This window comes from Lissotriton vulgaris, chromosome 7 (assembly GCF_964263255.1).
Source record: "Lissotriton vulgaris chromosome 7, aLisVul1.2, whole genome shotgun sequence".
NCBI classification, from domain to species: Eukaryota; Metazoa; Chordata; class Amphibia; order Caudata; family Salamandridae; genus Lissotriton; species Lissotriton vulgaris.
The window spans coordinates 122,361,799-122,387,252 of record NC_141695.1 but is presented as its reverse complement, the minus strand read 5'-3'; positions in this window follow the sequence as shown (position 1 = coordinate 122,387,252).

The following is a 25,454-nucleotide window of genomic DNA, read 5'->3' as shown; positions in this document are numbered from 1 at the left end:
TTCTTAGCTTCTATAATTTTAGCTTTCTCTAATTTATTCCATTTAGATTCCGCTTCTGGTTTTTTTACTGTTATGGGAATATTCCTAGCTTTGTGCTTTGATGGTACTGAGTGTTGTTAGTGGTACAAAAGGGGGTGGCGATGGACGGAGCAGCTGAACCAATCAAACACTCACACCCAGTCAACAGATCTGGGTTTAATCCATCACCGTTCTTTAGTCCACTCTGCCACCCCAGTTCAGACATGCCCATATGCAAATCAGTCTGACCCTGTGCCTCATGGGAACAGTCCAGCAGGAACTGCTAAGCCATGCCTTCCTTGGACCGGAAACAAGCTTCAGAGGACCGGTTTCTGACATTTCCGCCGTCTTCAGCCCGGCTTGCTTGAATCCAGTGGCAAATGAGCAAGGGACTCACATCTGAGCCTACCCTGCCAACTTATGGCGAACAAAGCGGTACACAAGGGGGTGGTGATGTACGGAGCATCTGAGCCAATCAAACACTCACACTCAGTCAAAAGATCCGGGTTTAATCCATCACCGTTCTTTACCCCACTCTGCCACCCCAGTTCAGACATGGCCATATGCAAATCAGTCTGACCCTGTGCCTCATGGGAACAGTCCAGCCCGAACTGCCAAGCCATGCCTTCCCTGGACCGGAAACAAGCTTCCTAGGACCGGTTTCTGGCATTACATCCGTCTTCAGCCAGGCTTGCTTGAATCCAGTGGCAAAGTGAGCAAGGGACTCACATCTGAGCATACCCTGCCAACTTATGGACCAGTAACAAGCTTCTGAGGACCGGTTTCTGGCAATCCAGCCGTCTTCAGCCCGGCTTGCTTGAATCTAGTGGCAAAGTGAGCAAGGGACTCACGTCTGAGCATACCCTGCCAACTTATGGCGAACACCCCCTTTTGTACCACTCTGTTCGCCATAAGTTGGCAGGGTATGCTCAGACGTGAGTCCCTTGCTCACTTTGCCACTGGATTCAAGCAAGCCGGGCTGAAGACGGCGGAAATGTCAGAAACCGGTCCTCTGAAGCTTGTTTCCGGTCCAAGGAAGGAGTGGGCTAAAGAACGGTGATGGATTAAACCCAGATCTGTTGACTGGGTGTGAGTGTTTGATTGGGTCAGATGCTCCGTCCATCACCACCCCCTTTTGTACCACTGAGTGTTGTTAGGCATGATTGTATCTGAAAAACCTTTGATTCCACCCACATTAACCTCAAACACCTTAAGCAATGAATTGGTCTTTTTGAACAACAACTAACACCAGCTGTTATAGCTGATTGCTTGTCACGGATGCCAATTGAGGAGGAAGAAGAGAATTTTTACAAGTTCGTCTGACTGTGAGGAAACCGCGTGCAGCCTAGCGTGAAGGGAGCTGTCATCGCATGCACTCTAATTTGAAGATAAACAGATTCAGCTGAGCACACACAGTTAAACGTGAAGGAAATCTTGCATTGCTTAAACAAACACAAAAATACATGTATTTAGATGTACCCAAAGTGAATATTGCCATTCTGGGGACAGTGTCAAATAAAAATATGAGTTTATGCAGCAATTCAGTGAAATAAAGAAACAGAGTTGAAGTCCATTCTTACCAGTGTCACTGTGAGGATTCTTTCGATTGCTTTAAGTTTGTCCAGTCACACTTCCTGTACCTGTGAAAACAGAAGAAAGACTCATAAAGTGAAAACTATGCAGAATGGACAAGACAAGAAATAATAATTATTTTGGATAATTATTTTAAATAATTATTTTAGATTATTATTTTAAATAGTTATTTTAGATCGTTGTTTTAGATAATTATTTTAAATTATTATTTTAATTAGTTTTGGTAGCTAGTTATTTTTAATTTAATTGCAGGTATGTCGGATCAAAGCATGGCTTTTCAGCCTTCATTTTTACCACTTCCTGGTGAGCCTAGTATTCCTTGGAAAAGGTGGAAGAACATTTTTACCACGTATATTTTAGCTATAGGCGGAGATAAATATGGTCCATCGAGGAGACAAGCAATCCTTTTACACCATTTAGGAACAGAAGGAAGAAGGATCTATGACGACCTCCCAGAGATTTCTTTAGGAATTAGTAATGGACAGCCTGTACATGTGTATGAAATTTCAATACAAATGCTAGGGAAACATTTTACGCCCATACTTAGTGTAGTTTTTGAGAGACATCAATTCTTCTGCCGTGTACAAGCTCAAGATGAGGACATCGTGACTTATGTAGCTACGCTGCGTGGTCTAGCAGTGACATGTGAATTCCAAAATTTAATAGAATCTTTAATTCGTGATCAAATCTTTAGATGTACCAAAAACAAAAAATTTAAAGAAAGACGTTTATCTCTAGACCCTACACTAGATGAAGCAGTACAAAATGCCACAAGCTTAGAGCACACTGCTGTTTGGATGAAGGAAATTGATGTTGGAAAAATGAACATTAAATCCTCAGAAAAAGTAGGAGTATCTTTAGATGTGGATGAAGTGGGACTAAAAAAAACTCCTAAGGCAGATGTTTCAAATGAAACTAATTTCAAGAACGAAAAAACTTTTAATACATGTAATGCACCTAATATTGTGAGGAAGAAAATTATATGTTATAGGTGTGGATGTCCTGGGCACATTGCTTCCAGCCTCTCGTGTGGTGCTAGAAGTGTAATGTGTAGATCGTGTGGAAGAAAGGGTCATCTAGCTAAGATGTGTAGATTTAAAAATCAAAGTTCTACTGTAAAGACCATATAAAATTTAGGAGAGATAAAAGAAGAATTGATGCTTTCTATAGATGAATGTGAAATGTCAGAAAAATAAATAATTGTTCATGAAAACAAAGGTATAAAAATGGAAAGTACAGAGAAATTAGAGAAACCTTATTGTAAAATTATTTTTGGTAATATTGGAATTACAGTGTTAGCGGATTCAGGTAGTTTATTCACGCTGATATCTAAAGAAGAGTATGTGAAAGAATTAAAAGGGAATCTGAAGAATTTACAACATTCCGATATAAGTGCTGTGGGGTATGGTGGAAAAAAAAAAACATTGTGGGGATGGAATGGATGGACATGTTCTTTAAAAACAACAGTGTCCATGGTAGAGTATGCGTAACTGAAGAAGAGTCAAATCTCTTAGGATGGCGTCACCAAAAAGATCTGAATATCATTCTTAATCCTAATGCTAAGGAACCAGTAATGGTGATAGAATCTACACAGATATGTAATTTGCCTGTTTCAGAAGATGATTCAGATTGGGGGAAAAGGTTAATGATGTCATTTCCCCATGTGTTCACAGATGATCTGGGTATGCTTAAAATTTTTTCTCACCGAGTAATTTTAAAAAATAATGCTCGCCCAGTTGTGCATAAGGTTAGGCCCATACCATTGTTAATGAGAGAACCATTGCAGAAAGAGCTTGATAAAATGTTGAAATTAAAGATTATTGAGCCGATTGAATCATCGGAATGGGTTGCTCCGATAGTCGTCGCACCCAAAGACGGAAATAAGATTCGTCTATGCATAGACTTAAGAGACTTAAATCAAAACATATGGGTTGACAGGCAACCACTACCAAATATAACAGAGATGTTGAGTGTGATGGGTGGCAGAAAAGTTTTTAGTGTACTCGATATGTCTGCTGCTTATCACCAAATAAATTTGCATCCAGAGTCACGGCCATTAACTTCCTTTGTCACACCGTTAGGGGCTTATCGCTATTGGCGCATACCATTCGGATTAGCTTCAGCCTCTGCGGTGTTTCAAAGAGTTATGCAAAATATATTTCAAGGGATGCATAGCGTTTTGTGTTTTCAGGATGACATAATGATTGTAGGCAAGTCTTTTGAAGATCATGATGAGTTAATGAATGAAGTTTTGGGAAGGATTGCTGATCATGGTCTAACGATAAAGAAAGAAAAGTGTCAACTGAGAAAAGACAGAGTGAACTACCTTGGTCATGAAATATCTGCTGGTGGTATAAGACCGAAAAAAAAGTATAGTAAAAGCAATTATGGTTGCTCATCAACCATCAGATAAAGACTTTTTGAAATAATTTCTTGGTCTAGCAGAGTACTGTTCGAAATTTGTAGCTAACTTCTCAAATATTGTAGAGCCTAAGAGGATGTTATTGAAAAAGGGAGTGTTATTTGAATGGAATGCTTCATGTGAGGCGGCATTTAAATATGTCAAAATGTCATTGGTTACTGCACCTACTTTAGCTCACTTTGATGTCTCGAAGAAAACAATATTAACAACTGACGCCAGTAATGTAGGATTAGGTGCGGTTTTAACCCAAAGAACAGCTGAAGGAGAATGTGTGATTGGGTTTGCGTCACGACGCCTACATGGGGCAGAGAGGTCTTACTCAACCATTGAGAAGGAAGCTTTGGGTTGTTGTTGGGGGATGAATCATTTTAGATGCTATTTATGGGGACTGCCTTTTGTTTTGAGAACCGATCATAAGCCCTTAGTGCATATCTTCAAAGGAGGAAGGGGTCTTGAAGGAAATGCTACTCCAAGAATTTCTAGATGGTTGATATCAGTAATGATTGATTTTGTTAGAGGTAACAAGAATGTAATAGCTGATTGCTTGTCACGGATGCCAATTGAGGAGGAAGAAGAGAATTTTCTTTGATATCTGTGGTGGAATCTCCATGTATTGTCAGTGAATTAGATTTAGCCTTGAAACAAGAAGAGTGGAATGAAGCCTTGAGCTGTGATAAGGAATACACTGAGCTCAAGGACGTCATACGCGATGGTTGGGGAGATGTGATGAGCTAGAATGAGGAATTAAAGAAATATTTAAAAGTCAAAGACCAGTTAAGTATTCATACAGATAAAGTCTTGAGATGCAACCGTGTAGTCCCACCTAAGATGTTAAGAAGTAAATTGATCATACTTGTACATGAGGGACACTTAGGGAGAAGTGCAAAAGGAGATTGAGACAGAATTTTTGGTGGCCGCAAATGGATAGAGAGGTAGAAGAGGTAGTAAAAGATTGTCAAGCGCAGTAATAGTGACAAGTCTAGGGTAATCCGGCAACCACCACTAGGTTGTGTAGGTATTCTCAATCGACCCTGTGAAAAATTAGCGGTGTGAGAAGCAGATTTTTAATTGTATTAGTTGATTACCACAGTAAATGGTTTCTGGTGAAACCAGTAGAACATATTACATCAGAAGTAGTGATTGAGTTTCTGAAAAGTACATTTTTAGAAGAAGGAATGCCAAAGTGTCTGGTTACGGACAATGGAGTCCAATTGGTTTCAAGTATGATGTCAAGGTTTCTTACAGGATTGGGTATAAAGCATGAAAGAGTGGCGTTGTTCAGACCACAAGCTAACCGATTAGTTGAGCGACTTAATCGCATCATAGTGGACAACATTCAATTGTCTTTGAGTAATGGTTTAAAGTGGAGAGAGGAACTAGACAAGATGATCTGGGCTCACAGGGTGACTTCTCATTCGATTACTGGTGTATCACCTTTTGTGGCTTTAAAAGGAAGAGAACCAGCAACCAAAAAATCTCCTGTGTGGTTGCAAAAGAAAGATCAAGTCTGGGTGGATCGAGAATTAATAGCAGAAAGATTTAAGGAGCCTCCAGAAAGGAACAAAAATGATTATGACCGAAAGAAAGGAGTGCAGGATGTTAAAATCATTATTGGTGATTGGGTGATTACAAAGAAAATGGGATTTGTGAGAAAAGGTGAGAGCAAGTTTTCCAGACCGCAAAGAGTGATAAAAGTGTTGAACTCAGCAGGGGCGGTGGGTGACATTTGAAAGTGGTGGGGCGCAAAGTGATTTGCATACAGCACCGTAGCGAGCGAGCGCAGCGAGCGAGCCCGAACCCCAATAGGGGGGTTTGGAGGGGTAACCCCTCCAAGAAAACTTTGAAAAAAAAGAAGAAAAATCGTGCATTTTCAAGCAAATTTGAGATAGCAGGAAGGTTAATAAAGCAATTGTGAAAGGGCAGTTATTACATTAATAGATGGCATAACATAGGTAGCTGCTTATTCAGTATAACCACAGAGCTTCATACATTCCGTCCTATTACGCTCAGGTGCTGAATTCAGACTATAAGACTTTCATGAAAATCTCAGATCAACAATATTCACACCTAAGGTGGGAGCAAACGAGGCACTCCACAATTTTCTGGCAAAGAAACACATTTTACATTACTGTAAGACTGATATATACATCTGGCGAAACTCCACAAATAATACCCTAGTGCTAGTGTGCCTCACTGCGCTGGCGAGATTGTGATAACATAGGTGATCTACTTCATATGTCGTGGCCTTGTCCCAAAAATACGGTCCCCTCGTTGTGCTTGCTTTCCTGCCCGTTGTTCCATCATTGTGCTTGCTTTCCTGCCCCCTGTTCCCTGTGTGTGGCTCTCTGTGTGTGTGGGGCTCTGCGTGTGTGTGTGTGTGTGGGGCTCTCTGTGTGTGTGGGGGGCTCTGTGTGTGTGTGTGGCTCTGTGTGTGTGTTGTCTCTGTGTGTGTTGGGCTCTGTCTGTGTGTGTGGCTCCGTCTGTCTGTGTGTGTGGCTCTGTCTGTGTGTGGGGCTCTGTCTGTCTGTGTGTGTGGCTGTCTGTCTGTGTGACTGTCTATCTGTGTGGCTCTGTCTGTCTGTGTGTGTGGCGCTGTCTGTCTGTGTGTGTGGCTCTGTCTGTCTGTCTGTGTGGATGGCTCTCTGTGTGTGTGGGTGGCTCTGTGTGTGTGTAGGTGGCTCTGTGTGTGAGTAGGTGGCTCTGTGTGTGTGTGGGTGGCTGTATGTGGGTGGCCGCTATGTGCAGAAAAACACTTGCCTCATCCCTGAAGCCCCTTGTACTATCCTTACCCAACACTCTGCATACTGCCCCAGGCTCCTTCAATTTCCTCAACCCGCCCAATCTAGTCCTGTTGCATCCTTGTTCCACCACCAGTTGGCTTTCCTTCCACATCTTGTTGCAGTAAGATTTCCTCCTCTTGGTTGATTGCCATCAAAAAGCTGCCATTAGTTGGATACGTCTTTTATTGCTCAATTTGATACTATCACTGAAAGAACAACCCTAGACTCCTCCTCTCCTTCTAACCACTATGTACGCACAATGTATGCAGTATGTTTAGTATGTACAATTTCCTAAGCAACACTTAGGGAGCAATAAAGAAAATTCAACAGTAAAAATGAAAGTGTTTGTTGTATTCTAAACTAGCATTTGTCATGTGCTTGTTTAGCGGATGCACACTTCAATCACATCAATAACAATTCAAATCGGCAGTGATAAAAAAAAACAGTACACGGATAAGACATAAATACGTCACAAGTAGCTTGCCAACATCGAGACATTACCATCGAAACATTCTATGACAAAATATCGACCTGCAGCAATTCAGGTATAGACTATTGACTACTGCAATATCCTCTAAGTAAGAGCATATATTTAAGAAAAGATGTACTATTCTTAACTCCACATCTATGTACCGTGAAGATAAATAATGAGGTTACACTGATGTGGAATTAAGAATGCCTAATCTATACTTACCTTTACATTCTTGCCTTCACGATATAGAGACAGTGGGTATTTTGCGATTAATGTTACTGCAGGTGGATATTCTGAACTACATATTGCGATTACACACTGAATCACTTTATAAAACCCCTCAAATTATTCATCGTGGAATTAAAGTGTACACACACGGACCTTTTGTTGTTGTTGTTTTTTTCCCAACACCAGCCAAAGACCTATTAGATGCCAATCTTTGGTGCATCTCGAAGGTAAATAGGCATTCTGGAGCTATTAATGGACAACCTTTAAAATGTAGGTGTAAACCCGGCTGGAACCACAGGCCTCATTCTAGTCTCATGGGTTAAATAAGGTAACAGTAAAGCCTATTGAATAAGTAACGTCTAGACGCATTAAACTGAGTTTCTGACAGCCTTGTACTCCTGATGAAATTCCTGTTAACCTACTTTCAATTCACTAAAAGTAATGTACATTGTTTATGATGTTGTGATATGTGTAGTTAAAATGTTTACTAGATGATTTAGAATGAACGTATATGATGTCAGCGAACCACTGCGGAGAATGAATTTACCATCATTTTCTTTTATAATTTTTGTATTGGTGAACAGGGGCTAGCCATATCATGAAAAAGGCTTATGCACAGATGCGCAGTTTGATGGTCACTACTCTCCGGGCCTGTCCTTAGCCCAGATAATTTAAAAGAGACTTCATCGTGAATGGGAGCCAACAGGCCAGCGGAGAGCCAAGATGCAGTGGAGACCGGAGGACGCTCGGTAGGGGCCAGCTGGAGCATGTCACCGTGCTGTTGTGCTCTGGCTGAAAGGCGCACAAAACCCGCCCAATCCCAGCTCATAAAGATGCATCTAAAAGTCTTGCTGTGCACTTGCGAGCAGCCCTTCAGTTGCCTAAAAGTTGCCTTTGCATCAATCGTTTTTGTTGTTTTGCTTGACCCACAAACCGACTCACAACAAACAGACCCCTTGCACTGTCTTGACTTCCTGGTGGTTCAGATGGTGCCGCTGTGAGACCAAGTACCCATCACAAAGACACCACTAGTTCCAACACCTGCGACAGTAAAGTGCTCGCCGCTTCCTTACCTTCCTTGTGGTCGATCAGGTGGCTCTTCGCCCGGCTCTCCGTGATGTCCTTGTACAAGAAGAGGAGAGGCCACAGAGCAGGTAAGAAGAAGCAGCTCCCAGCCGAGCACAGCAAGAGGCAAAGCAATGCCACAGAGAGAAGGGGCTTCCCAGATGCACGCATCCCGGCGGTGACATGGCCAATCACTGCATGGCTTCACTCTGTGAAGCCATGCAGTGATTCAGTGATTGGCCATTAACTTGTGGCTGAGGCAGTGTGTGACACCCCAACGCGTGGCATCCAATGATGGATGCTGCGCGGTGGACCAGCCAATCCTGGCACTGCATGTCGCCCCTTGTAAACCCGGGCTACGGCAGGCTGAGAAGTCCCTCTGGGTCCCACTGGGGTATTGTAGTGCGCATGCTTGGGAAAGTTGGCACCCAACTTGCACTTGCGCACTACGGTCTGTCTGCTGCAGTCTGAGTGTACTGTCACTCAAGATGCAGCAGGCGCCACCCCCCCTGCACATTCCGAAATTGCCGGGTGTGTCCCGGCGGCTGACTCGCAATCCTTACAATAAATTACTCTGTACAAGACTTGTACAGAGTAATTTTTTGTAAGGATTGCGGCCGCGATGCGGGTCCATGTGGCTGGTGGGGCTACGCCCCTACGCCCCAATGGACGCACCGCGGCTGGAACTCAATAGTAACTCTGGATGATGGAAAAATGTGGCGTATGGGTAATTTATTCAAAGTGGATGTTCCTAATTCTGTTGAGCAATTGGTGCAAATGTAAGTAAAAAAAGAGAAAGAAATGTTATTGAGTATTATGTTAGAGTTGTTGGGTATATTCCTTTCTTGTTATTTATTTTAATATGTATAAGTATTTGTGTTTTATTGCAAATACTTGTAAGGGGGGAGATGTGTGGAGATTTCATTCTCCCATTGTAGAACCCAGTGATGCCATAGTATGACATCACTGGGAGATTCTGAGAGAAGGGTCAGTTGATGAAGCTGGAGGTTGCTGTACACTTGTGTAGCTGTACTTATATGAATAAAGACCTTTTATTCATTAAACACTGCCCCTGTAGTTACTACACCAGCTCGGGACTATTCAGGTGAAATGTTATACCTAGAGCCCTTTGATTAAACCCACCCTAAAACGTATGGACTACTTTCATCCTAAAACGGATGGGCTACTTTCAGCTATGTAAAGTTTACCAAAGGCTTTCCTCTCATTAAATTCAAATGACAAAAAACTGTAATCAACCATTGAATTGAATTCATCTGTAAAACCTTCATGGTGGATGTCTGTGGGAAGTAGCTCTTTGCCTAAAGTAATGACAAATCTTTCCTCCCAAACCTGTTTGTTGACAATAGTATACAGTTAACCAGAATCAGCAACGATGTTAATAATCCCCCAAAGTTCTTTGCACACACAGGTTTGCTCTTGGATCGAGGATTCCTTTCTAACAAATTAGTCTCAATACTCAAAACACGACCATGAATATTCTTGTTGTTTTCTGTAAAAGACTTGGGGGCATATTATCAAGGGATTTATCTCTGCTTTTTTGGCTTTAAAAGCCAAGAAAGCGGAGATAAAATGATCTCCCTATCAGCAAAAAGGTGCTAACACGCAAATTCGCATGTTAGCACCCTTTTTCTCTACGCTTTCCCTTGCATCTCTACTGAGATGCAAAGGGGGCGTTCCACAGAAAAATAATAGGAGAAATGCTGTTAAGCTACATTTCTCCTATTATCAAGGATATCGCTAACCCTGTTAGTGATATAAAAAAAGCAGTGCTAACCGCAGTTAGCGCTGCTTTTTTTACACCTGGTATTTTCCTGGCTTAACCATGATATCCTATGGAAGGTGGATATCATGGCTAAGTTTGTGAGTCCCTATTATCAAGCTAACGCCAAACCTCGAGAGATTATCGTTGGTTTTCCAGCGATAATCTCTCATTTGGCAGTTAGCGCGAGGATTTTTATCTCTTCTGAGATAAGCGTTGCTAATAGCACGCTATCTCAGTGATAAAAATCCACGGTACCCGGCGATAATTATCCTAGCGCTAAGTGCGCTTAGCGATAATTATCGCTGGGGCTTGATAATATGGCCCGTGGTTCCTGAATTTTCTTGGAATCATTTCACCTTGGCTGAGAATGTATTTTTCCTACATACTTTGGCTAGTAACCAATTATGTCACAAAATGTTCTTTGCTGTCACAGTAGTAAGATTTGCTGGTGTTGAACTAAGATTTGGAAGTTTTGAGGCTTCCTCATTATATGTTATTACTTCATTGTTAACATTCCTTTCCTCCTTTTTAATGGAAGAAGATTGTTCTTCTAACACATACACAACAAATATGCTCCATATCTTCACTGTTTGCACTGGCTGCTTTAGCACAACTTCTTGAAAGTTCTCGCTTCGTGATATCTTAAATTAAATCCTTCAGTGGTGAATCGACGAAAACCAAAAACTTTCCAATATGCGAGAGTTGTTCGCGCACATTAAGATTTGGGCTCTAATTAGTTCATCATGGAGAGTCACAAATTTGCATGAAATGGCCAGTTTCCTCCAAATGACACATTATCCTCAACTGACTCACTTCTGTTTTGTTTCCTCTGGAAAAAATGTCATCTATTGATAGCTACACAAATCATCATAGGAGAGAAATATATATCCAAGTCTTGCAGAACATGTTGTACCCATCAGACTCTCCAGTTCTTCTTTTCCATTTGATTTTATAGCCATAAGCCTTTAGCTCCTAAAGTGTGTAGTAATATTATTGTTTTTCATCTTCTAGTGCAGAGATATATTTGGAGAAAGATTCTCTCCACTCTTTCATGGCCAGGTCTCCTGATGCCAGTAGAAATTATCACGATGGAGTCAGGGAAAATAGTTGAGAAACACACATTGGGAGTCATGATTTAATATTGATTACACATGAAAAAATCCTAAATGTGTTCAGTACAGCCGTTAAATACTGAACAACCACTTGAACAGATACTTTATTCAGGTTGAAGCTATAATGTTAATACAATGCACATGTGCTTCAGTATTATTATACACTGAAGAATGTAAGGCATGTGGAGGAAAACAGCACGTATTGCTGTCTTTATTGAGTATAACTCGATGGAATTGCATGTCCAATCCAAAATGGTTCATAGCCTAACACCTGCTAATGCTGGGGTATAGTAGTTTAAAATGTATTTGTTGCACAGTTGTTTGCATTTTGTTGTATCAATATAAGTGTGATCCAAAGGAGTAGTTCCCCTTCACAAATATAGCAGCCTGTTGCATGAGCTAGTGACGTTGATGTGTTTGCGTCAGAATGGCAGGAACGGCAGCAGCATGAGTCCTTGAGTGGACTCATGAAGCGCACAAGCATTACAACAGTGTCACAAGTTCTCAGTGCTGTGTGCATTCATCATCTCTGGAGGGTACGACTTCAATACAAATTTGTGGATTCAGCGCCTGGTATCGTTATTGGCCCACATTAATTTAATCTAACTTGCACACAGCCACGAACTGCATAGCGACTGAGAGATTTAACTTAAAAGCATTTTTGTACATCTTTGGCAACATTGTATCGAGTTGAGCTCCGGCTGTGCCCCAGTTTCGGTTTATTACCGGGCGGCCATTTCAGAGTGTGTTTACCTCCACCCGTGTCTCCTCCCAGACCCCGCCTCCCAGCTGACCCTCCCACGCTCCGCCCCCTCCACCATCCATTTATGGCCAATGCCCCCACGCGCAGCGTCCACGCGCTACGGCCACGCCGAAGGTGCGCCAAAGGTAAGCCCGTCTACGCCCGTCCGCGCCTGGACCGCGCCCAGTGCCACACCCCCTGGTCCTCGTAATGTCCACCCCTCCCGCATTACTTACGATGCCACCACCCTCCTAGCCCTTAACTCCGGCCGTTCCCCCAACTGCGTCCAAGCCGCTCCTGGACACACCCATGGACCCTTCTCCTGCAACTCCTGCAAGTTCGACGGCACCAAGAACAACTCCTCATCTACGATCACACAACAAACATCCGACCCCAACCACCTACAATGCATCCTACTCAACACCCGCTCGGTCCACAGGCACGCCATCGACCTCTGGAATCTACTAGACACCATCTCTCCGGACGTCGCCTTCCTAACAGAAACATGGATGAACGCCTCATCAGCCCCAGACATCACCATTGCCATCCCGGAAGGCTATAAGATCATTCGAAAGGACCGCACCGGCCACACAGGAGGAGGCATCGCAATCGTCCATAAGAAATCCATCCGCATCTCAACCAGCTTAGACGTCAATCTCGCCAACTCTGAACACCTTCACTTCCAGATCCACATCGACCCCAAGACCACACTCAGAGGCACCATCCTTTACAGGCCACCAGGACCCCGCGCACAATTTAGCGAAGACATCACGGACTTCATCACTCCACACGCGCTCCCCTCCGAGGATTACATACTTTTGGGAGACCTCAACTTTCACCTTGAAAAGAACAACGACCGCAACACCATCACCCTTTTGGACAACCTCGCCAACCTCGGACTTAAACAACTTGTCACAACCCCCACCCACATCGCAGGTCACACACTCGACCCTATCTTCACCTCCAGTAAACATGTCTCCTTCAGCCACACCACAGCTCTCCTTTGGACTGACCACAGCTGCGTTCACTTTACCTACAACAAGCCCACATCCAACAACCACCCCCAACCCACTCTGCGAGAAGAGGTAGTAAAAGATTGTCAAGCGCAGTAATAGTGACAAGTCTAGGGTAATCCGGCAACCACCACTAGGTTGTGTAGGTATTCTCAATCGACCCTGTGAAAAATTAGCGGTGTGAGAAGCAGATTTTTAATTGTATTAGTTGATTACCACAGTAAATGGTTTCTGGTGAAACCAGTAGAACATATTACATCAGAAGTAGTGATTGAGTTTCTGAAAAGTACATTTTTAGAAGAAGGAATGCCAAAGTGTCTGGTTACGGACAATGGAGTCCAATTGGTTTCAAGTATGATGTCAAGGTTTCTTACAGGATTGGGTATAAAGCATGAAAGAGTGGCGTTGTTCAGACCACAAGCTAACCGATTAGTTGAGCGACTTAATCGCATCATGTGGACAACATTCAATTGTCTTTGAGTAATGGTTTAAAGTGGAGAGAGGAACTAGACAAGATGATCTGGGCTCACAGGGTGACTTCTCATTCGATTACTGGTGTATCACCTTTTGTGGCTTTAAAAGGAAGAGAACCAGCAACCAAAAAATCTCCTGTGTGGTTGCAAAAGAAAGATCAAGTCTGGGTGGATCGAGAATTAATAGCAGAAAGATTTAAGGAGCCTCCAGAAAGGAACAAAAATGATTATGACCGAAAGAAAGGAGTGCAGGATGTTAAAATCATTATTGGTGATTGGGTGATTACAAAGAAAATGGGATTTGTGAGAAAAGGTGAGAGCAAGTTTTCCAGACCGCAAAGAGTGATAAAAGTGTTGAACTCAGCAGGGGCGGTGGGTGACATTTGAAAGTGGTGGGGCGCAAAGTGATTTGCATACAGCACCGTAGCGAGCGAGCGCAGCGAGCGAGCCCGAACCCCAATAGGGGGGTTTGGAGGGGTAACCCCTCCAAGAAAACTTTGAAAAAAAAGAAGAAAAATCGTGCATTTTCAAGCAAATTTGAGATAGCAGGAAGGTTAATAAAGCAATTGTGAAAGGGCAGTTATTACATTAATAGATGGCATAACATAGGTAGCTGCTTATTCAGTATAACCACAGAGCTTCATACATTCCGTCCTATTACGCTCAGGTGCTGAATTCAGACTATAAGACTTTCATGAAAATCTCAGATCAACAATATTCACACCTAAGGTGGGAGCAAACGAGGCACTCCACAATTTTCTGGCAAAGAAACACATTTTACATTACTGTAGGACTGATATATACATCTGGCGAAACTCCACAAATAATACCCTAGTGCTAGTGTGCCTCACTGCGCTGGCGAGATTGTGATAACATAGGTGATCTACTTCATATGTCGTGGCCTTGTCCCAAAAATACGGTCCCCTCGTTGTGCTTGCTTTCCTGCCCGTTGTTCCATCATTGGGCTTGCTTTCCTGCCCCCTGTTCCCTGTGTGTGGCTCTCTGTGTGTGTGGGGCTCTGCGTGTGTGTGTGTGTGTGTGGGGCTCTCTGTGTGTGTGGGGGGCTCTGTGTGTGTGTGTGGCTCTGTGTGTGTGTTGTCTCTGTGTGTGTTGGGCTCTGTCTGTGTGTGTGGCTCCGTCTGTCTGTGTGTGTGGCTCTGTCTGTGTGTGGGGCTCTGTCTGTCTGTGTGTGTGGCTGTCTGTCTGTGTGACTGTCTATCTGTGTGGCTCTGTCTGTCTGTGTGTGTGGCGCTGTCTGTCTGTGTGTGTGGCTCTGTCTGTCTGTCTGTGTGGATGGCTCTCTGTGTGTGTGGGTGGCTCTGTGTGTGTGTAGGTGGCTCTGTGTGTGAGTAGGTGGCTCTGTGTGTGTGTGGGTGGCTGTATGTGGGTGGCCGCTATGTGCAGAAAAACACTTGCCTCATCCCTGAAGCCCCTTGTACTATCCTTACCCAACACTCTGCATACTGCCCCAGGCTCCTTCAATTTCCTCAACCCGCCCAATCTAGTCCTGTTGCATCCTTGTTCCACCACCAGTTGGCTTTCCTTCCACATCTTGTTGCAGTAAGATTTCCTCCTCTTGGTTGATTGCCATCAAAAAGCTGCCATTAGTTGGATACGTCTTTTATTGCTCAATTTGATACTATCACTGAAAGAACAACCCTAGACTCCTCCTCTCCTTCTAACCACTATGTACGCACAATGTATGCAGTATGTTTAGTATGTACAATTTCCTAAGCAACACTTAGGGAGCAATAAAGAAAATTCAACAGTAAAAATGAAAGTGTTTGTTGTATTCTAAACTAGCATTTGTCATGTGCTTGTTTAGCGGATGCACACTTCAATCACATCAATAACAATTCAAATCGGCAGTGATAAAAAAAAACAGTACACGGATAAGACATAAATACGTCACAAGTAGCTTGCCAACATCGAGACATTACCATCGAAACATTCTATGACAAAATATCGACCTGCAGCAATTCAGGTATAGACTATTGACTACTGCAATATCCTCTAAGTAAGAGCATATATTTAAGAAAAGATGTACTATTCTTAACTCCACATCTATGTACCGTGAAGATAAATAATGAGGTTACACTGATGTGGAATTAAGAATGCCTAATCTATACTTACCTTTACATTCTTGCCTTCACGATATAGAGACAGTGGGTATTTTGCGATTAATGTTACTGCAGGTGGATATTCTGAACTACATATTGCGATTACACACTGAATCACTTTATAAAACCCCTCAAATTATTCATCGTGGAATTAAAGTATACACACACGGACCTTTTGTTGTTGTTGTTTTTTTCCCAACACCAGCCAAAGACCTATTAGATGCCAATCTTTGGTGCATCTCGAAGGTAAATAGGCATTCTGGAGCTATTAATGGACAACCTTTAAAATGTAGGTGTAAACCCGGCTGGAACCACAGGCCTCATTCTAGTCTCATGGGTTAAATAAGGTAACAGTAAAGCCTATTGAATAAGTAACGTCTAGACGCATTAAACTGAGTTTCTGACAGCCTTGTACTCCTGATGAAATTCCTGTTAACCTACTTTCAATTCACTAAAAGTAATGTACATTGTTTATGATGTTGTGATATGTGTAGTTAAAATGTTTACTAGATGATTTAGAATGAACGTATATGATGTCAGCGAACCACTGCGGAGAATGAATTTACCATCATTTTCTTTTATAATTTTTGTATTGGTGAACAGGGGCTAGCCATATCATGAAAAAGGCTTATGCACAGATGCGCAGTTTGATGGTCACTACTCTCCGGGCCTGTCCTTAGCCCAGATAATTTAAAAGAGACTTCATCGTGAATGGGAGCCAACAGGCCAGCGGAGAGCCAAGATGCAGTGGAGACCGGAGGACGCTCGGTAGGGGCCAGCTGGAGCATGTCACCGTGCTGTTGTGCTCTGGCTGAAAGGCGCACAAAACCCGCCCAATCCCAGCTCATAAAGATGCATCTAAAAGTCTTGCTGTGCACTTGCGAGCAGCCCTTCAGTTGCCTAAAAGTTGCCTTTGCATCAATCGTTTTTGTTGTTTTGCTTGACCCACAAACCGACTCACAACAAACAGACCCCTTGCACTGTCTTGACTTCCTGGTGGTTCAGATGGTGCCGCTGTGAGACCAAGTACCCATCACAAAGACACCACTAGTTCCAACACCTGCGACAGTAAAGTGCTCGCCGCTTCCTTACCTTCCTTGTGGTCGATCAGGTGGCTCTTCGCCCGGCTCTCCGTGATGTCCTTGTACAAGAAGAGGAGAGGCCACAGAGCAGGTAAGAAGAAGCAGCTCCCAGCCGAGCACAGCAAGAGGCAAAGCAATGCCACAGAGAGAAGGGGCTTCCCAGATGCACGCATCCCGGCGGTGACATGGCCAATCACTGCATGGCTTCACTCTGTGAAGCCATGCAGTGATTCAGTGATTGGCCATTAACTTGTGGCTGAGGCAGTGTGTGACACCCCAACGCGTGGCATCCAATGATGGATGCTGCGCGGTGGACCAGCCAATCCTGGCACTGCATGTCGCCCCTTGTAAACCCGGGCTACGGCAGGCTGAGAAGTCCCTCTGGGTCCCACTGGGGTATTGTAGTGCGCATGCTTGGGAAAGTTGGCACCCAACTTGCACTTGCGCACTACGGTCTGTCTGCTGCAGTCTGAGTGTACTGTCACTCAAGATGCAGCAGGCGCCACCCCCCCTGCACATTCCGAAATTGCCGGGTGTGTCCCGGCGGCTGACTCGCAATCCTTACAATAAATTACTCTGTACAAGACTTGTACAGAGTAATTTTTTGTAAGGATTGCGGCCGCGATGCGGGTCCATGTGGCTGGTGGGGCTACGCCCCTACGCCCCAATGGACGCACCGCGGCTGGAACTCAATAGTAACTCTGGATGATGGAAAAATGTGGCGTATGGGTAATTTATTCAAAGTGGATGTTCCTAATTCTGTTGAGCAATTGGTGCAAATGTAAGTAAAAAAAGAGAAAGAAATGTTATTGAGTATTATGTTAGAGTTGTTGGGTATATTCCTTTCTTGTTATTTATTTTAATATGTATAAGTATTTGTGTTTTATTGCAAATACTTGTAAGGGGGGAGATGTGTGGAGATTTCATTCTCCCATTGTAGAACCCAGTGATGCCATAGTATGACATCACTGGGAGATTCTGAGAGAAGGGTCAGTTGATGAAGCTGGAGGTTGCTGTACACTTGTGTAGCTGTACTTATATGAATAAAGACCTTTTATTCATTAAACACTGCCCCTGTAGTTACTACACCAGCTCGGGACTATTCAGGTGAAATGTTATACCTAGAGCCCTTTGATTAAACCCACCCTAAAACGTATGGACTACTTTCATCCTAAAACGGATGGGCTACTTTCAGCTATGTAAAGTTTACCAAAGGCTTTCCTCTCATTAAATTCAAATGACAAAAAACTGTAATCAACCATTGAATTGAATTCATCTGTAAAACCTTCATGGTGGATGTCTGTGGGAAGTAGCTCTTTGCCTAAAGTAATGACAAATCTTTCCTCCCAAACCTGTTTGTTGACAATAGTATACAGTTAACCAGAATCAGCAACGATGTTAATAATCCCCCAAAGTTCTTTGCACACACAGGTTTGCTCTTGGATCGAGGATTCCTTTCTAACAAATTAGTCTCAATACTCAAAACACGACCATGAATATTCTTGTTGTTTTCTGTAAAAGACTTGGGGGCATATTATCAAGGGATTTATCTCTGCTTTTTTGGCTTTAAAAGCCAAGAAAGCGGAGATAAAATGATCTCCCTATCAGCAAAAAGGTGCTAACACGCAAATTCGCATGTTAGCACCCTTTTTCTCTACGCTTTCCCTTGCATCTCTACTGAGATGCAAAGGGGGCGTTCCACAGAAAAATAATAGGAGAAATGCTGTTAAGCTACATTTCTCCTATTATCAAGGATATCGCTAACCCTATTAGTGATATAAAAAAAGCAGTGCTAACCGCAGTTAGCGCTGCTTTTTTTACACCTGGTATTTTCCTGGCTTAACCATGATATCCTATGGAAGGTGGATATCATGGCTAAGTTTGTGAGTCCCTATTATCAAGCTAACGCCAAACCTCGAGAGATTATCGTTGGTTTTCCAGCGATAATCTCTCATTTGGCAGTTAGCGCGAGGATTTTTATCTCTTCTGAGATAAGCGTTGCTAATAGCACGCTATCTCAGTGATAAAAATCCACGGTACCCGGCGATAATTATCCTAGCGCTAAGTGCGCTTAGCGATAATTATCGCTGGGGCTTGATAATATGGCCCGTGGTTCCTGAATTTTCTTGGAATCATTTCACCTTGGCTGAGAATGTATTTTTCCTACATACTTTGGCTAGTAACCAATTATGTCACAAAATGTTCTTTGCTGTCACAGTAGTAAGATTTGCTGGTGTTGAACTAAGATTTGGAAGTTTTGAGGCTTCCTCATTATATGTTATTACTTCATTGTTAACATTCCTTTCCTCCTTTTTAATGGAAGAAGATTGTTCTTCTAACACATACACAACAAATATGCTCCATATCTTCACTGTTTGCACTGGCTGCTTTAGCACAACTTCTTGAAAGTTCTCGCTTCGTGATATCTTAAATTAAATCCTTCAGTGGTGAATCGACGAAAACCAAAAACTTTCCAATATGCGAGAGTTGTTCGCGCACATTAAGATTTGGGCTCTAATTAGTTCATCATGGAGAGTCACAAATTTGCATGAAATGGCCAGTTTCCTCCAAATGACACATTATCCTCAACTGACTCACTTCTGTTTTGTTTCCTCTGGAAAAAATGTCATCTATTGATAGCTACACAAATCATCATAGGAGAGAAATATATATCCAAGTCTTGCAGAACATGTTGTACCCATCAGACTCTCCAGTTCTTCTTTTCCATTTGATTTTATAGCCATAAGCCTTTAGCTCCTAAAGTGTGTAGTAATATTATTGTTTTTCATCTTCTAGTGCAGAGATATATTTGGAGAAAGATTCTCTCCACTCTTTCATGGCCAGGTCTCCTGATGCCAGTAGAAATTATCACGATGGAGTCAGGGAAAATAGTTGAGAAACACACATTGGGAGTCATGATTTAATATTGATTACACATGAAAAAATCCTAAATGTGTTCAGTACAGCCGTTAAATACTGAACAACCACTTGAACAGATACTTTATTCAGGTTGAAGCTATAATGTTAATACAATGCACATGTGCTTCAGTATTATTATACACTGAAGAATGTAAGGCATGTGGAGGAAAACAGCACGTATTGCTGTCTTTATTGAGTATAACTCGATGGAATTGCATGTCCAATCCAAAATGGTTCATAGCCTAACACCTGCTAATGCTGGGGTATAGTAGTTTAAAATGTATTTGTTGCACAGTTGTTTGCATTTTGTTGTATCAATATAAGTGTGATCCAAAGGAGTAGTTCCCCTTCACAAATATAGCAGCCTGTTGCATGAGCTAGTGACGTTGATGTGTTTGCGTCAGAATGGCAGGAACGGCAGCAGCATGAGTCCTTGAGTGGACTCATGAAGCGCACAAGCATTACAACAGTGTCACAAGTTCTCAGTGCTGTGTGCATTCATCATCTCTGGAGGGTACGACTTCAATACAAATTTGTGGATTCAGCGCCTGGTATCGTTATTGGCCCACATTAATTTAATCTAACTTGCACACAGCCACGAACTGCATAGCGACTGAGAGATTTAACTTAAAAGCATTTTTGTACATCTTTGGCAACATTGTATCGAGTTGAGCTCCGGCTGTGCCCCAGTTTCGGTTTATTACCGGGCGGCCATTTCAGAGTGTGTTTACCTCCACCCGTGTCTCCTCCCAGACCCCGCCTCCCAGCTGACCCTCCCACGCTCCGCCCCCTCCACCATCCATTTATGGCCAATGCCCCCACGCGCAGCGTCCACGCGCTACGGCCACGCCGAAGGTGCGCCAAAGGTAAGCCCGTCTACGCCCGTCCGCGCCTGGACCGCGCCCAGTGCCACACCCCCTGGTCCTCGTAATGTCCACCCCTCCCGCATTACTTACGATGCCACCACCCTCCTAGCCCTTAACTCCGGCCGTTCCCCCAACTGCGTCCAAGCCGCTCCTGGACACACCCATGGACCCTTCTCCTGCAACTCCTGCAAGTTCGACGGCACCAAGAACAACTCCTCATCTACGATCACACAACAAACATCCGACCCCAACCACCTACAATGCATCCTACTCAACACCCGCTCGGTCCACAGGCACGCCATCGACCTCTGGAATCTACTAGACACCATCTCTCCGGACGTCGCCTTCCTAACAGAAACATGGATGAACGCCTCATCAGCCCCAGACATCACCATTGCCATCCCGGAAGGCTATAAGATCATTCGAAAGGACCGCACCGGCCACACAGGAGGAGGCATCGCAATCGTCCATAAGAAATCCATCCGCATCTCAACCAGCTTAGACGTCAATCTCGCCAACTCTGAACACCTTCACTTCCAGATCCACATCGACCCCAAGACCACACTCAGAGGCACCATCCTTTACAGGCCACCAGGACCCCGCGCACAATTTAGCGAAGACATCACGGACTTCATCACTCCACACGCGCTCCCCTCCGAGGATTACATACTTTTGGGAGACCTCAACTTTCACCTTGAAAAGAACAACGACCGCAACACCATCACCCTTTTGGACAACCTCGCCAACCTCGGACTTAAACAACTTGTCACAACCCCCACCCACATCGCAGGTCACACACTCGACCCTATCTTCACCTCCAGTAAACATGTCTCCTTCAGCCACACCACAGCTCTCCTTTGGACTGACCACAGCTGCGTTCACTTTACCTACAACAAGCCCACATCCAACAACCACCCCCAACCCACTCTGCGAGAAGAGGTAGTAAAAGATTGTCAAGCGCAGTAATAGTGACAAGTCTAGGGTAATCCGGCAACCACCACTAGGTTGTGTAGGTATTCTCAATCGACCCTGTGAAAAATTAGCGGTGTGAGAAGCAGATTTTTAATTGTATTAGTTGATTACCACAGTAAATGGTTTCTGGTGAAACCAGTAGAACATATTACATCAGAAGTAGTGATTGAGTTTCTGAAAAGTACATTTTTAGAAGAAGGAATGCCAAAGTGTCTGGTTACGGACAATGGAGTCCAATTGGTTTCAAGTATGATGTCAAGGTTTCTTACAGGATTGGGTATAAAGCATGAAAGAGTGGCGTTGTTCAGACCACAAGCTAACCGATTAGTTGAGCGACTTAATCGCATCATGTGGACAACATTCAATTGTCTTTGAGTAATGGTTTAAAGTGGAGAGAGGAACTAGACAAGATGATCTGGGCTCACAGGGTGACTTCTCATTCGATTACTGGTGTATCACCTTTTGTGGCTTTAAAAGGAAGAGAACCAGCAACCAAAAAATCTCCTGTGTGGTTGCAAAAGAAAGATCAAGTCTGGGTGGATCGAGAATTAATAGCAGAAAGATTTAAGGAGCCTCCAGAAAGGAACAAAAATGATTATGACCGAAAGAAAGGAGTGCAGGATGTTAAAATCATTATTGGTGATTGGGTGATTACAAAGAAAATGGGATTTGTGAGAAAAGGTGAGAGCAAGTTTTCCAGACCGCAAAGAGTGATAAAAGTGTTGAACTCAGCAGGGGCGGTGGGTGACATTTGAAAGTGGTGGGGCGCAAAGTGATTTGCATACAGCACCGTAGCGAGCGAGCGCAGCGAGCGAGCCCGAACCCCAATAGGGGGGTTTGGAGGGGTAACCCCTCCAAGAAAACTTTGAAAAAAAAGAAGAAAAATCGTGCATTTTCAAGCAAATTTGAGATAGCAGGAAGGTTAATAAAGCAATTGTGAAAGGGCAGTTATTACATTAATAGATGGCATAACATAGGTAGCTGCTTATTCAGTATAACCACAGAGCTTCATACATTCCGTCCTATTACGCTCAGGTGCTGAATTCAGACTATAAGACTTTCATGAAAATCTCAGATCAACAATATTCACACCTAAGGTGGGAGCAAACGAGGCACTCCACAATTTTCTGGCAAAGAAACACATTTTACATTACTGTAGGACTGATATATACATCTGGCGAAACTCCACAAATAATACCCTAGTGCTAGTGTGCCTCACTGCGCTGGCGAGATTGTGATAACATAGGTGATCTACTTCATATGTCGTGGCCTTGTCCCAAAAATACGGTCCCCTCGTTGTGCTTGCTTTCCTGCCCGTTGTTCCATCATTGTGCTTGCTTTCCTGCCCCCTGTTCCCTGTGTGTGGCTCTCTGTGTGTGTGGGGCTCTGCGTGTGTGTGTGTGTGTGTGGGGCTCTCTGTGTGTGTGGGGGGCTCTGTGTGTGTGTGTGGCTCTGTGTGTGTGTTGTCTCTGTGTGTGTTGGGCTCTGTCTGTGTGTGTGGCTCCGTCTGTCTGTGTGTGTGGCTCTGTCTGTGTGTGGGGCTCTGTCTGTCTGTGTGTGTGGCTGTCTGTCTGTGTGACTGTCTATCTGTGTGGCTCTGTCTGTCTGTGTGTGTGGCGCTGTCTGTCTGTGTGTGTGGCTCTGTCTGTCTGTCTGTGTGGATGGCTCTCTGTGTGTGTGGGTGGCTCTGTGTGTGTGTAGGTGGCTCTGTGTGTGAGTAGGTGGCTCTGTGTGTGTGTGGGTGGCTGTATGTGGGTGGCCGCTATGTGCAGAAAAACACTTGCCTCATCCCTGAAGCCCCTTGTACTATCCTTACCCAACACTCTGCATACTGCCCCAGGCTCCTTCAATTTCCTCAACCCGCCCAATCTAGTCCTGTTGCATCCTTGTTCCACCACCAGTTGGCTTTCCTTCCACATCTTGTTGCAGTAAGATTTCCTCCTCTTGGTTGATTGCCATCAAAAAGCTGCCATTAGTTGGATACGTCTTTTATTGCTCAATTTGATACTATCACTGAAAGAACAACCCTAGACTCCTCCTCTCCTTCTAACCACTATGTACGCACAATGTATGCAGTATGTTTAGTATGTACAATTTCCTAAGCAACACTTAGGGAGCAATAAAGAAAATTCAACAGTAAAAATGAAAGTGTTTGTTGTATTCTAAACTAGCATTTGTCATGTGCTTGTTTAGCGGATGCACACTTCAATCACATCAATAACAATTCAAATCGGCAGTGATAAAAAAAAACAGTACACGGATAAGACATAAATACGTCACAAGTAGCTTGCCAACATCGAGACATTACCATCGAAACATTCTATGACAAAATATCGACCTGCAGCAATTCAGGTATAGACTATTGACTACTGCAATATCCTCTAAGTAAGAGCATATATTTAAGAAAAGATGTACTATTCTTAACTCCACATCTATGTACCGTGAAGATAAATAATGAGGTTACACTGATGTGGAATTAAGAATGCCTAATCTATACTTACCTTTACATTCTTGCCTTCACGATATAGAGACAGTGGGTATTTTGCGATTAATGTTACTGCAGGTGGATATTCTGAACTACATATTGCGATTACACACTGAATCACTTTATAAAACCCCTCAAATTATTCATCGTGGAATTAAAGTGTACACACACGGACCTTTTGTTGTTGTTGTTTTTTTCCCAACACCAGCCAAAGACCTATTAGATGCCAATCTTTGGTGCATCTCGAAGGTAAATAGGCATTCTGGAGCTATTAATGGACAACCTTTAAAATGTAGGTGTAAACCCGGCTGGAACCACAGGCCTCATTCTAGTCTCATGGGTTAAATAAGGTAACAGTAAAGCCTATTGAATAAGTAACGTCTAGACGCATTAAACTGAGTTTCTGACAGCCTTGTACTCCTGATGAAATTCCTGTTAACCTACTTTCAATTCACTAAAAGTAATGTACATTGTTTATGATGTTGTGATATGTGTAGTTAAAATGTTTACTAGATGATTTAGAATGAACGTATATGATGTCAGCGAACCACTGCGGAGAATGAATTTACCATCATTTTCTTTTATAATTTTTGTATGGTGAACAGGGGCTAGCCATATCATGAAAAAGGCTTATGCACAGATGCGCAGTTTGATGGTCACTACTCTCCGGGCCTGTCCTTAGCCCAGATAATTTAAAAGAGACTTCATCGTGAATGGGAGCCAACAGGCCAGCGGAGAGCCAAGATGCAGTGGAGACCGGAGGACGCTCGGTAGGGGCCAGCTGGAGCATGTCACCGTGCTGTTGTGCTCTGGCTGAAAGGCGCACAAAACCCGCCCAATCCCAGCTCATAAAGATGCATCTAAAAGTCTTGCTGTGCACTTGCGAGCAGCCCTTCAGTTGCCTAAAAGTTGCCTTTGCATCAATCGTTTTTGTTGTTTTGCTTGACCCACAAACCGACTCACAACAAACAGACCCCTTGCACTGTCTTGACTTCCTGGTGGTTCAGATGGTGCCGCTGTGAGACCAAGTACCCATCACAAAGACACCACTAGTTCCAACACCTGCGACAGTAAAGTGCTCGCCGCTTCCTTACCTTCCTTGTGGTCGATCAGGTGGCTCTTCGCCCGGCTCTCCGTGATGTCCTTGTACAAGAAGAGGAGAGGCCACAGAGCAGGTAAGAAGAAGCAGCTCCCAGCCGAGCACAGCAAGAGGCAAAGCAATGCCACAGAGAGAAGGGGCTTCCCAGATGCACGCATCCCGGCGGTGACATGGCCAATCACTGCATGGCTTCACTCTGTGAAGCCATGC